The sequence below is a fragment of the Mesocricetus auratus genome, unplaced genomic scaffold (genome assembly GCF_017639785.1).
Source record: "Mesocricetus auratus isolate SY011 unplaced genomic scaffold, BCM_Maur_2.0 Super-Scaffold_100691, whole genome shotgun sequence".
In the NCBI taxonomy this organism is placed as follows: domain Eukaryota; kingdom Metazoa; phylum Chordata; class Mammalia; order Rodentia; family Cricetidae; genus Mesocricetus; species Mesocricetus auratus.
Genome location: NW_024429267.1, coordinates 4,856,008 through 4,869,952, shown reverse-complemented (window position 1 = coordinate 4,869,952; position 13,945 = coordinate 4,856,008). Strand labels below are relative to the sequence as shown.

At 40.2% G+C, this 13,945-nt stretch overlaps 1 protein-coding gene across 6 annotated transcripts in view; it reads right to left on the bottom strand.

The window, feature by feature from the left end:
• Dennd4a (DENN domain containing 4A) overlaps positions 1 to 11,667 on the bottom strand; it is a 107,158-nt gene extending 95,491 nt beyond the window's left edge. For 4 of the 6 annotated variants that reach the window (XM_040739716.1, XM_040739717.1, XM_040739714.1 and 1 more), the window contains exons 1-2: positions 11,544 to 11,664; positions 1,012 to 1,051 (exon numbers count right to left, since the gene is read on the bottom strand). The gene's annotated coding sequence lies outside the window, so the exon portion shown is untranslated. Of the gene's footprint in view, positions 1 to 1,011; positions 1,052 to 11,543 lie in introns of all 6 variants that reach the window. The other 2 variants (XM_040739715.1, XM_040739719.1) reach the window with 1 other exon arrangement.
• Between the last annotated feature and the right edge of the window lie 2,278 nt (positions 11,668 to 13,945).

Below are 13,945 nucleotides of genomic sequence, written 5' to 3'. Positions count from 1 at the left end.
AACTATGCTCTCTATAAATTTTATAAGTTCTTTCATTTTCAGTCTATTTCCCACTCTATAAAAGGTCTATGTGTGAACAGGAAACATAATTATAAGAGAAAACTAATAACCAAATCAACCAACTACTAGAAAATTCTGACAAAAAAATCTAAAGAAAGCTATCGGTGACATCATATTCTCAAAGGTGGCATAAAGCTAGAGAACAGATAGTTGAGTGTTCTATAATCTACAACTGTCTTTTCAAAAGGGCTATAATTACTGACATGTGAAGGGAAGGCTTGAAAACAGGGTTTAATTTCATTAAGTTAAATGGTGTAAAACTTCACTTTTGAGTTTCACTGTACTGAGTTCCCCTTTATATAACTCCATGTACCTCTGAAAATTCAAATTCAGCTCCTCCCACCAGAACACTCACATCAAATGGTCAGCTCCAGGAAAATGAGTCCTGCTCTGTGCTTTCTCTAGGACAGACTGCCATTTTCTAGTGTTTGGCTTCAAGAGTATACTATATACGCTTTACATGATTATTATACTAATAATTTAAAATCTTTGAACATCCACTCTTTTCTACAGGAGTGTGACTTCTCTAAAAGTAAAAGATAATACTGCTCTACTCTGTAAATATTTGTTTTAGCATGCCCTTTGCATTACTCAGGCAGTAAGTAAACACTTGCTAAATAAAGAATATCATACTGGGGATATAGTTCAGTGGTAGAGTAACTTGCCTAGAACATCCTTGGTTCACTCCTTAGCACTAGAGTTAAAGAAAGGTCAAGATAATGTTATTAAGGCCAGACATAGTGGGACACCACTAAGGGAGAGTCTAATCTGGAGGCTAGCCTGGCTTACATAGTAAGTCTAAGGCCAGTCTGAGCTACATAGTAAGACTACAACTCTGAGATGCTTGTTAGAAGTTAGTATATTAAAGATGGTATATATTAATATACAGGTATTCATAGAATGAGATAAATTATAAATTCTATACACAGAAGCTAAAAAGGTACCTCTTACCTCCACTGGGAGAAATGTTCATGGCTTTCATAATAAGCACCTATGAATAGGGAGTAAAAGAATTTTAAGTTTTTTGTTATTATGTAAAGACACTGAGAGTTTTCTTTTAATTTCATTTAAAGTTAATTTTATTCTTCATCATCTAGTATCCTTTTGTAACCACCAGCTTTAAGGATGTCTATTTGTTGGACAAACCTGTCTTTGGGAAGCTGTATGTCCTACCTTTTCCACAAACTACGACTGAGAGTCGTGTTCAGTGAAACCTTGGTTTGCCATAGCTGACTAGACCATACTAGTATCATACTAGATTTCCTCTTAGAGATCCCAGAATTATGAGACAATATATGAATTTAGAAGACAGAGACAGTCTAACAAAGAGACATGGGCCTTTAATCTCAACACTGGGAGGCAGAGGCAGGTGAATTAGTATCAACCAGAGGCCAATCTGGTCTCAAGCTAGCCACGTTAGGAAGACCTTGTCTCAAAACAACAAGAGTCAGTGAACAAGTGGGGAGCGTGGGAATCATGCTGGTTCAGAGTGCAAGACAGAGGACCTGACTACTGGGGAGGGTCCAGCTCTGGGTCACATGCTCTTTTGGTGGTTTGGCTGGTCTATCACTAGATGCCATGAAATCCCAAGTATTCTTGTCATTAATTCCTATTTTGAGTGAGTTAGTTTGAATTTGGTTTCTACTGCCTACAAACTCTCATAATCCTAGCATTCATGAGGAGGGAGAGGCAGGAAGATTATTCCAAATTTAAAGAAGTCTGGACTATATAGGGAGTCTTCAGGACAGTCAGAACTACATAGTAAGACCATGTCTCTTTAAAAAAAAAAGACAAGAAATATTAAAATAGCAGTTAATCAGAAACAGAAAAGAATCTTATTTTTTAAAATATCTATGAAACTAGACACTTCAATCATCCCTTAGCCTAAAAGAATATAAAGTGTTCATCAATGAGAACAGGTTCAAACAAGAGCCCATGGATCTAGCTTCACTGAAATTATTGCCAACACAGCAATATAAATAAATACTGTTACAAAGCTCAATGATAACAAAAATTGCCTAGCAAGTCCAGGTACCCAGGTTCAATCCCCACACTACATTTTTAAAAATACATATTTAAATAAAATACTGTTACAAAGTTCTAACATCCAGGAAAAATTGAAGATGGAACAATAGGGAATATCGTATAGCTTATTTGAACGAGAGAGAGGAAGGGAAGGAGGGAGGGAGGGTGGGAGGGAGTTTTAAATCTTCAGACAGTGTCTCACTATATAAGTCAGGCTGGCCTAGAACTTGTCATCTTCCTGCCTCAGCTTCTACTATGCTGGGATCTTATAGGTATGTGCCACCATATCAACTCAAATTATATTAAAAAGTATTTTCACTTAACCATAGTCTTGACTAAAAAGGGGGTGAAGGTCAACTTTTCTGTTGATAAGAGCTAGTTTTACTTAATAGACCAAAATATTATTTAAGTTTTCCCTATTCACCTACATCCATTCTCTTAAAATATGATACTTAAGAGTTTTCAAGTAAAATATTTAATGCTAAGACAATGGTCTTTTTAAAAAGCAGTTCCTAGGGGCAGGAGAGATGGCTCAGAGGTTAAGAGCACTGACTGCTCTTCCAGAGTTCCTGAGTTCAATTCCCAGAAACCACATGGTGGCTCACAACCATCTATAATTCAATCTGGTACCCTCTTCTGGCATGTAGGCAGAACACTGTATATGTAATAAATAAACAATTTTTTTAAAAAAGCAGTTCCTGACACCACAATCATTATATGGCATTAGCTCCTAACACAATTCATACATTAGGATTTCCATATTAATTTGATAATAGAATTTTCATTTAGAAACTTAAGACTTTTTTAAAATCTAGTTTCTATAACAACCCTTTTCAAATGAATACTGAAGAGGAATGAATACCAGCAATTTTGTGCTATTTCTATGTTGTTCAAAAGAAGACAAACTTACTTTCATATAATCAAAACAGTGAGACAGAAAAACCTATAAATTTAGCAGCAAGTTCAGAGATAAAAATAAAACAAAAAGGACTTCTATCAATTTACCAAGATTATACAGATGTTTTTTGTATTCAGAACAAAATAAGAAATGCTAAGCTAAGGTAAAAGAAAAGGATTCTGAAATAATAAAATGACTATAAGTAAACAAGTCTTAATAATCTGCAATAATGGTTAATAATCTGCAATAATGGAAGAAGACAGGGTACTGATTGTTTCTAATGTCTTATATTACTTCTGGAAAGTGATTACTGAAATTACATCTGACTGAAATTGCTCAATATTCTGATAACTTATTTAAAAACAAATAGTGGAGGCACAGTGGACATGTCTGGCTCAGAAGTACAATGTTTGACCCTCATTTTACCCATTTCTTTAGTTCCCTCACACCTTAATCCATATCTGGAAAAGTTGGTTAAATACCAAACAGAATAAATGAAGCTGAAAAGTAAATGGTATTCCTAGAGTTCTAGCAGAACTACTAAGCAAAGCATACTGAATTTTAAATAAGCAACCAATTATGTAGTATAATTAAGAAATGCTAATTATCATCAATGTCAATTTCACATGTGTGGCAAGATGCCAAATGTTGCAGTTGCTAGAAAAAAGGGACTTAGACTCAACTTTTCAGGACATTCTGAAAAGTGAGAAATGATATCTTTCACTGTAAAATCCAGATTTCCTTGGTGTGTTCCTTCACTGGATAATTCAAAACCTAATCACTGAAACACACACATAAATTAAAATACTCTGAAGTCAACAATAGTTTGATATATTATTCACAAGGTACCAGATGTTTCAAACACTTTAGTTGCATTACCAAACTTAAATGTCACAACTTTATAAATGTATCCTTTTCCCAATTTCACATGGGAGGAAACTGAGGTACAAAGAAACAGAAGCAAAGTCAGGCTCCAATCACATACCCACTGATCTTGGGTACTCATCTTGGTACTCCTTCTCATACTACAATAACCAGTCCAACAAATTATTTTAAAATTCCATGTGTGTGTGCATGTGTGCTACAGTGGAGGTCAGTGCAGATCCTGGGGTTCTGACAACTTGGGTTGTCAGAATTTGGCAGCAAGCACCCTTTACCCACTGAGCCATCTTTCTGCCGCCTCCACAAATTCTCATTGAGTGACTTCTCTGGAGCTTGAAATATAACAAAGTAATTATGGATTATTCCAGGATGGATCCAATAATCCATATCTGAGGAGGCTGTCTGGAGTAAGTAATAAGGCCCTGATTCTTAAAGGATATAAAAAGGAAGGGGAAAATGACAGTATTCCAGGCAAAAGGACCACAGCAGCAATGCAACACCCCGGAATTGACACATATATTCAAGGAAACATCAAGATGTAGTGCTATAAGGCTGGAGTAGAAATGGAAAGTAAAAATTATAGGAGTTAAGATTAGAGAGCCAGACAAAGGCCAAATCACAGAGAATTTTAATGACATGGTAAGGAGTGCAGGTTTCATCCAGTTGACAAGTGAGGAATTTTCAATTGGTGCTTCAATTGGCAATTGTGAAAAAGTGAATTTCAGGAAGACAAAACTGAAAACAAGAAAACCACTGAGAAGAAAGCAGTTCCTAATAAGGAAAGCACTGGGATAAGGATGCTACGGAAGTTTCTGATTCAAAAACGATTTAATGGACAGAGAGATGGTTCTGTCAACCAAGGCCCCTGCGACCTATCCTGAAGACCTGAGTTAAAACCCTAGGAACCATAGGTAGAAGGCAGGAACTAACTTCAGCAAGTTGTCCACTGACCTTCATATTCAGGCACATACATGTTCCCATAAACACACACACACACACACACACACACACACACACACACACACACACACACACGTAAAAAAAGAAGTATAATAAAAATTGTGTCAAAAAGACTTACCAAATAAGTTGAGTGTAAAGGCAGGAGGATCAGGAGTTAACTAGTCTACAAAGTGAGTTGCATAACAGCCTGGGATATATGTACCCAAATAAATGGACATTTCAGCAGGGTGGTGGTGGCACACACTCTTAATCCCAGCACTCCAGAGACAGAGGCAGGTAGATCTCTGTGCTTTTGAGGCCAGCCTTGTCCACACAGTGATTTCTAGGACAGCCAATGCTACACAGAAGAAACACTGTCTCAAGAAAATAAATAAATAAGTAAATAAATAGATTTTAGTGAATAAGTGGATATAAAAATGAGAGTGAAAGATAAGAAGGACTTGTATAAAATTACTAAAAGCCTTTTCCTTGAATTATTAAGTCAATAGTGGTCCATGATATCTCTTAAATACAACAAAATAAATAAAAACAAAACTTTATGAAAGTAAATAAGCTCAGCATGGATAACTTTGAGGAGAAAATGTCAAGTTAGATAAGGCACTGCAATCTTAATCCACAGTAACTGTTCCAAGAAGTTAGAAACATCAAAAACAAAAAACAAAAAGGAAAAAGAAAGGAAAGAAGGAAGAGAGGGAGGAAGGAAAAAAGAAAAGGAAAGGGAAAAAGAAAAACATGCCTCTCTAACATTTGTAAATATCCTGAAAATCTTTTAAAACAAGCAAAACAATATTTTTCAAATAAGTAAGAAAAAGGCCAAGTAGAAAATATGTAAAGAAGGGGCTGGGGAGATGTTTCAGCAACAACCACGAGGGCCAGAGGGCCAGAGTTCAGATAGTAGAAGCTCTTAACAAATCAGACATCCCATGCATGCCTGTAACCCCAGACCCAAGGGAAACAGAAACACAAGAATCAACGGGGCTTACCTAATCAAGAAACACAATTGTCAGGTTCAAGAAGAGACTCTGCCTCAAAGAAATCAGCAGAGAGTGTCAGAAAAGGTCACCTCACAATCTCTTCTGAACTGAGTTTGCAAACAGTTGCACCCTCTCACTTACTCAGGCATATACTCATACAGACACATAAACACACAATCTTTTTCTGTTTACTTTGTTTTTTTTTGAGACATGGCTTTTCTGTGTAACCTTGGTTTTCCTGGAATTCACTCAGTACACCAGGCTGGCCTTGAACTCACAGAGATCTGCCTGCCTCTGCCTCTCAAGTGCTGGGACTCAAGTGCCATTACCGCCTGCCCCCCCCCAAAATCTATTTTTCAGTAAAGAAAAAATGTAAAGGATAGGCACATATAAATTACTGAAGAGATTGCCAAAAATTAGAATACTGAAAAAAGATGAAGAGAAATAAACACAGGACAAATATCAAATCATCAAGCAGACTAGCAAAAGGCAAAGCCTAACACCTGGAAAGGATATACAGAAAGAGAAAAACACACTGGTTGCCAAAACCTTATAAATAGTTTTAAAAAGAGTAAAATACTTCTATTCTAGGGCTCAGCATTTATTTTGTTGGTTTTTGTTTGTTTTATGTAGCTCTAGCTATTCCGTATCTCACTGTGTAGACCACACTGGCCTGGAACTCAAAGAGATATGCCTGTCTCTGTCTCCTGAGTGTTGGGATTAAAGGTGTGTACCACTATGTCCAGCTGACATGGTTTGTCTTAATTCTGTTCTATTGCCATGACAAGGGAAAATTATGAAAGGCGGCATTGAATTGGAATATCACAGTTCCAGAGGGTTAGAATCTATAATCATCGTGGCAGGAAGTATGGCAGCAGGCAGGTGTGGGGCTAGAAAGTAGCTGAGAGGTTACATGTGATCCACAAACATACGGCAGAAAGAGAGAAAGCTAACTGGGAATGGCATGGGCTTTCAAGACCTCAAAACCAATCCCCAGTGACACACCTCCTCCAACAAGACCACAACTCCTAATCTTTCCCAAGCAGTTCCACCAACTGTGGATTAAGTCTTCAAATAGATGAGCCTTTGGGAGCCATTCAGTCAAACTGCCAAATTTTTTTTCAAGCTTATGTAAATAAACTCATTTAATTTTTATAAAAACCTTATTAAATGGACATTTATATTGATCTTATTTGATAGGGTAAGGGCACTAAGGATATAGTTTATATTTTGGTTGTGAGTCTAGCCTTTTTTTAATGGCTGAGCCCTCTCTCCAGCCCAAGGATATAGTTTAAATAACTATAAAGTCATTAAATTGTAAAGTCAGGATTCAAATCAAGGGGGCTGGAGAGAGGGCTCAGCAGTTTAAGAGTGCTTACTGCCCTTGTAGAGGACCTGAGTTCGGTTCTCGATACTCATTTTGTAGGTCATAACTATCAATAACTCCAGTACAAAGGGAGCCAACACCCTCTTCTGACCTCTGCAGGTACCAGGCATGCACTTAGTGCATAGTTATATATGCCAGCCAAACACTCATTCTCATAAAATACAATTTAAATTTTTTCAAAGGTTCAAACCACAGTTAATCCATACTTTCTTTTTCTTATTAAAATTTCAGGCTAATGCCGGGCGGTGGTGGTGCACGCCTTTAATCCCAGCACTCGGGAGGCAGAGACAGACGGATCTCTGTGAGTTCGAGGCTAGGCTGGACCGACAGCCTCCAAAACCCTGTCTCGTAAAAAACCAAAAAAAAAAAAAAAAATTCAGGCTAACATTCAAAGTACTAGGTTTCATCATGACATTTTTCATGCAGATGTCATTACATTTTGTTCTTAACACTCAGTAGATCTGCCTGTGGTGGTGCTATACTATAACCCCAGCTTTGGGGAGGAAGGGACAGTTAGACCAGGAGTTCAAGGCCAACACGGTCTTCCTTCCAGCCTGATCTACCTGAAGCCCTGTCCAATGCTACATGCATTATACTGGTTAGAAAGTGGGGAGGAGATGGAAAGGAATGAAACTGGAGGGAACAAAAAAGACTGTAACCTCATATAAAGTATAAAGCTTCTATATTGCTCTTTTAGAATTCAGTGTGATAACTGTGATATACATAGTTCTTTTATATTAAATATGTATCTGAAGCAAAAATGAAAAATGTCAACATTTTATGTAGGCATGTGGGTGTATACTACATATTTTGGTAATTGCTTTTATTTTTAAAACTTTTCAAGAAGAAAAATGTCTCATCTACAAAACAACATTTGCAGTTAGTTGGGCATGACAGCCATATCTATAATCACAGCTGTCTGGAAGAGGAGGCAAGAAGCTGGAAAGTCCAAGGGACAAACTGTCTCCAAAACCAGTAAGTTGTAGAGGTAGTTCATTGGGTACCTAGTACCCAGACACAAGGACCAGAATTTTGAACTCCAGCACCCACATAAAAGATGGAGTGAAGTGGCACAGATCTACCTCCCCAATGTTGGGCAGGCAGAGAAAAGCTGATCTCAGGAACTCAGTAGTCACGAGAGAACTTGTCGCAGATAGATAGATAGATAGATAGATAGATAGATAGATAGATAGATAGATAGGGAAAAATATATGATACCAACTTCTAGTCCCCCAACACACACACACACACACACACACAGAGACAGAGAGAGAGAGAGACAGAGACAGACAGACAGACAGACACAGACACAGATCAAACAAAAGTTACCACAGGTTTAAAAACAAATTTTTTTTTGATCTCCACATTTCAGGTTTTACTTAAAAAACACACTTCAACATGAAATATGTTCCAAAAATGTATCTGAAAATGGGTGTCTAGAACCCAAAAGAGGAAAGTTACAAAAAGATATGAACACCAGGAAAAAATATCTCATCGAGCATTAGCAGTGAGACAGGAAACACTGGGGACACATGTACTGATGGCCCCAAAAGCAAACAAAGATTCTCAGGCAGGGTTGGAGGGCAGAAGTCATGTTTTATTCACCTTTGTATCCTCAGTAACTAGCAAAATATTGGTAGCTCTTAAACATCCCAAAGCTGCTGCCTAACAACTAATAAAGTAATGAAAAAAAACTGAGTTCATTATCAATAGGTGGCACTGCCAACATAGAGCAGTTTAGTGACAGAAGTAAAAAGAACCCAAAAGTTAATGTGCACAGATGATGCAATCCATAGACATAAAAATGAACTCAAGGTTGGCACTGACAATTCACCCAAATAACCAGTTGTTTCTGTTACTGGGAGCATACATACACACCATACTCTGCTAACAAGAAGGCAGTTTCCTTGTTGATGCAAGAATGTTTTAGATTTTCAGTATTTTCTAACTCTTTGATGTCACTTTGTGATTATAAGAACAGTAATTTAGCTGAATGTGGTGACACATATCTATAATCTCAGCACTAACATGGTTGAGGCTGGAGGCTTTCAAGTGCCAGGCCAAAATATTGTCTAAAATATGAAGCTTTACACTGCTTTTAGAGTCCAAAGTGATATCGATGATATACAGTAAGAAAGTATGGCTGGACTTTCTTTGTCCCACCCCACTAATTCTACTGAATAGAAAACCAATTGGGGATGAAGTGAACAGAAAGAAAGGAAGAATGCTTGATTCACTTTTTCTTTAGTATCTCCGCTTTCTACCTTCAGCAGGAAAGGGTGAATATTGAAAAGATAAGCCTCTAACACGGGATAAAACAGAAATAGCAAATCCATTTTCCTGTTGGAGTCACTTATGTTTTCTGCTTACAATTATGAGACACCAGTGTAAACAAGAATGAAAGATCTGTAACATAACAATCAACTATCTTTAGTGATGGTTATGAAAAACTTGGCTTCCCATAAGCAGAAGGCTTAAGCATCTACAAACAACTAGGGTTAATATAGTTTTATCATACAGAAAGAAAATATTGTTTTCTTCTTTGTTACATGTTTACTGTTTTCTGAATGAACTGATATGATGTACTCTGCCCCTTCCTTCATATAACTTCCCAATTATACTAAATAGTATTCAAGTTGTCAGAAACGGAACAACAGTTCCAGGAACTTAAGAATAACTAATTACTTAAACTGGTGGTAATTCCTAGGGAAGAGCTCAAATCAACGCCAGGTTCCTGGTAAGAGAGCCAGCACAGACAGAAAAGCTATATCGCTTCACCAAACTTCAAAAATGTAAACTTGTGCACTTAAGTTTGAAATGCAAGCCAAAATTTGTTCCTTTTTTATCACCAATATTAAGCTGGTGTCAAGATCAATTAACTTCCCTCACAAGCACATTCTTTCAACATTCCACAGTGAAGTAGGTCTGTGTTTAATCATGGGGGGGGGGGAGAATTATGTAACACATATAGAATGATGATGGTAACTATATGTTATTCTAGACTCTTGCTGGGAGCTGCAGTTCAAAGGGAGGTTGTGAAAATGAAAAGCTGCCTCAAACAAAATCCCCATAAAAGAAATCAAATACAATCTTAAATTCAATTAGGGTTCAAATATATCAGAAATTCTATTCACTTTTTCAGAAGCTGTATCCCAGAACTACTACAAACATAAACTGAACAACTTGTCCAAGAATCCTTACTTATTAACCAATCTTAGGTCCCCCAGAGACTCCTTTCTATAATAATCTCAAATGCGCTACAATAGCTTAGTGTAACCTGGGCTACGATGTTTACAGGTGTCTCCACCTCCTTCCCCCAAGGAAAGATGAGGTAGAACGGGGTAGGCAGAAAATAGAATGAGGCTGTGTATATACACTAAACAAAAGCTTGTAATCGTGTAACACTGTTTCTTTTACGCCTGGGCTATCCTTTCCATTCACGTCTAATACATTTTAAAGAATAATATATTCACAGAGTGACACAATTTCTGCCCTCCCGTGTCTCTGGTTGGCTGACACCCGCTTTCTCCTCAAATAAATACAAGCCTGTTGATGGATGCCTGTCCCGCTTTGCAAACAAGAAATAACTGTCCTGTAAGACAAATACAAACCCTCTCTATGGCTCTGAGGCCAACCATTCGTCTGAAAGAAAAGCACACTGGAATAACAACAGCCAAATTTCCCAGTACGTCCTGTCATTTAAAAGCAACATAATGAAGAGATAGCGCTGCGATCCAATTTTAGGTCACAAGCTTTTTTTGACCGTCTCTTTTCTCCCCCCTACACCCTAGAAAGAGATAAACTTCAAAAGGAGTGGTGATGACCAAGAATTGCACACACACCCAGTAAAGGAAGAAAAAAAAAAAAACTGTCCAACTTGGATGCTGGCCGGGCTCACGTGGAAACCTGAGCCCAGCTGGGCCCCGGCATAGGGCTGAGCTGCAGAGCAACCGCGGGAAAGCAGCCCCCTCCGCGGGTTTGAAACCTGGAGCAGGTGGGATTCCGGGAAGGCACCTTACGTAACGGGCTTGTCAAAAACCCCAGCTTCAGGACCTCCCCCTGGTCCGCCCCCGCCCCATCACCCCGAACAACAACAGCCCCAGGCCAGCACCGAATGACCAATCTGCCGGGAGACCCCCAGAGCCCCGCGCGCGTTCCCACACGGAGGCGCGCGAACGCTCTCATCACCGTCTCTCCATCCTCCCGGACGGCCCGAGCCCCCGCCAAGCAGCTGCCCGCGCCTAGCGGCCCTCCGAGTCCCATCGCCCTACTCGGCGTCCCCCTTGCCAGTCACCGACTCAGGGCCCTGACAGCTGCCCACGCCACCGATGCCCACGACGCCTCCCCCGCCACTCACCTCCCCGCCGGCCCCCGCGCGAGCGCCGGGAAGAGCCCGAAGCGCGGGGTCCGATTCCTTCACGCGCGGCGGACGGGACACGAGGGGGCTGAATGCCGCGGCGCTTGCAGCCCGCTTAGCTCATCCCCCGGCCCGGCGCTCCGCCCTGCCGTCTCAGTCAGACGGGACTCCCCCTCCCCGCGCGGTCGCCACTGCCTCCGCCTCCTTCCTCAGCGCCAGCCGCCAAACCCGCCGCGGCCGGCGCCATCTTGAGAGTGACGGAAAAGGCAAGGAGGCGGGGGCTGCGGCCTCAAAGACCAATCACAGGCCGAATATGACCCGGGGGGGCAGGAGAGGGCCGGCTAAGGGGATGGGTCGTGGGGAGAGGACTAGGGAGGACCCCGCAAGTGGGCGGGTTCGGGGGCGGAGCGGGGCGGGCCCGGGCAGGCTCGTGACGCGGGGTGTAGTTGGGGAAACGCGTCGTGGTTCCCCTTCTGGTAGGGAGATCCCGAGTCCCTAGCGAGTGTGAACAAGGCGTACTGTACCTTCCTCTTTCACCATCCCAAGCACAAGGATCCAGCTGCGGCCAACGACCAGTTTCTTCCTTTCTCCCCTGCACTGCCTGCAGTCTTAGCCTGCTGGAGCTTGGTGCAGCGGTCTGAGCTGAGAACCGCCCACCAGAGTCAGTCGGATTCTGCAGGAACCCCCCCCCCCCAGAGCAGTTAGCAACCACCAGTAGCTTTCAGTCCCGAGACAGAAGGTCAGGGAAAAGGGGGAAATTCAGAGGGGTTCTCTGAAAAGCGCCTTGATAAAACACCTATTGTTGACTGAAGGGGTGTCCATTACATTGATTAATTGGATATGGCCTACTTAAACCAGACTACGGCTCCCCCGTTAATGGCTATTGGCAGGTTGCCTTTGAAAAATGAGGATAATAAAGGTTGATTACCTCTACAGGGTTACTCAGAAATGCTATAGTGTATGCCTAAAAGTATTGAATAATGTTAGCTGTTATTCCAAGGACAAATGAAAGAAGAAATAAAACCTTAAAGAAACAAATCCCTCTAGGTTCAAGTTAACCTATGCAAAGCAGGCTTCACCTTTTTACTAACCACGATTATGGTTTTATTTTATACCTCCACTTCTTCTCTTGTACTCATTTATTCAGACAGCATTGTTGGAGAACCCAGCAGAGGGGACACAATAGTCAGAGAACCAGAAAAGATCTGCTTTCAGGGACTTGCAGTCTAGTGGGGGAAGCCTGACGTAAAACATACTTCACACATGGAGAAGAAGCACGAAGGTTACAGGAAGAATTCTGGGTAGAAAATAACAGGATGGTTTTTGAAACCAGAGTGGCCAAGGGTATGCCCATCTGATGAAACCAGTAAAGGGAGAAAGGCCCTGGAGAATTGAGTAAAGCAAAAAGATTGCGCACAGAACCTGCAATAGGGAGGGGCTTGGCTTTTAGAACTGAGTGGAATCCGTGTTGATGGGAAATGTGCTTTGCCTGGAGAAAAGCCTTACATTAGATGGAAGAAGGGAGTTGAGACTCAGTTGCACAAAGCCTAGAAAGGCATAGAAACAAAACGGGCTTTGATTCTAAGAACAGGTGAAGCCACTGAATGCTAAATAGTGAGCAAAGGAGTGAGGGACAGAGAGTGGCGTTTGAAGTATGACATCTGCGTTTATATTCCAGCCACCATATAGACCAGAACAACGGATAAAAAGTACTTTTAAAAATCTAAGTGTTTTACTTAGTCAACACTGAGTTGACTAAATATGGTTCAGACTGTTTAAAGATGTGTGGGTATCACATAATATTGTGGAGAGAAAACACTAATGTCATTGAAAATTATTAAATGATATCCAACCTTTCTTTCATTCTCTCTCTGTCTCTCTCTCTTTCTGGAGACATGGTTTCTCTGTGTAGCCCTGGCTGTTCTGAAACGTTTAGACCTCTGTTCCTTGAACTTAGAGATCGGACTGCCTCTGCATCCTTAGCACTGGGATCAAATCGTTCATCACCATACCTGGCTTGATACAATTTATTTTAAAGCATTTTATATATTATTTTGTTATAAGGTATAGTTGTCTGTACAGATCAATGTTATTTGATATCTTTTTAATTATTTTTTATTGATTTCAGACAGTAATCAATGTTAGTCAGTCATTTCTGGCCAATGTGTAATGTTTGATACTATAATCCCAAATGTATTTTAATAAGTATTTTTCTTTTGCTTTTATTTTATCTCCCCCACATGCATGCAATGCCTGAGGAGACCAAATAAAAACAGAAGTCTTTTAACTTGGTTGGATCCTTCTTCCCTGCTGCCAATGTCAACTACAATGTTTTTATCCCCAATGTGAGGACATGGCTATCTGCCAATCAATGGTTACTAGAGAAAGTCTATATCATAAAC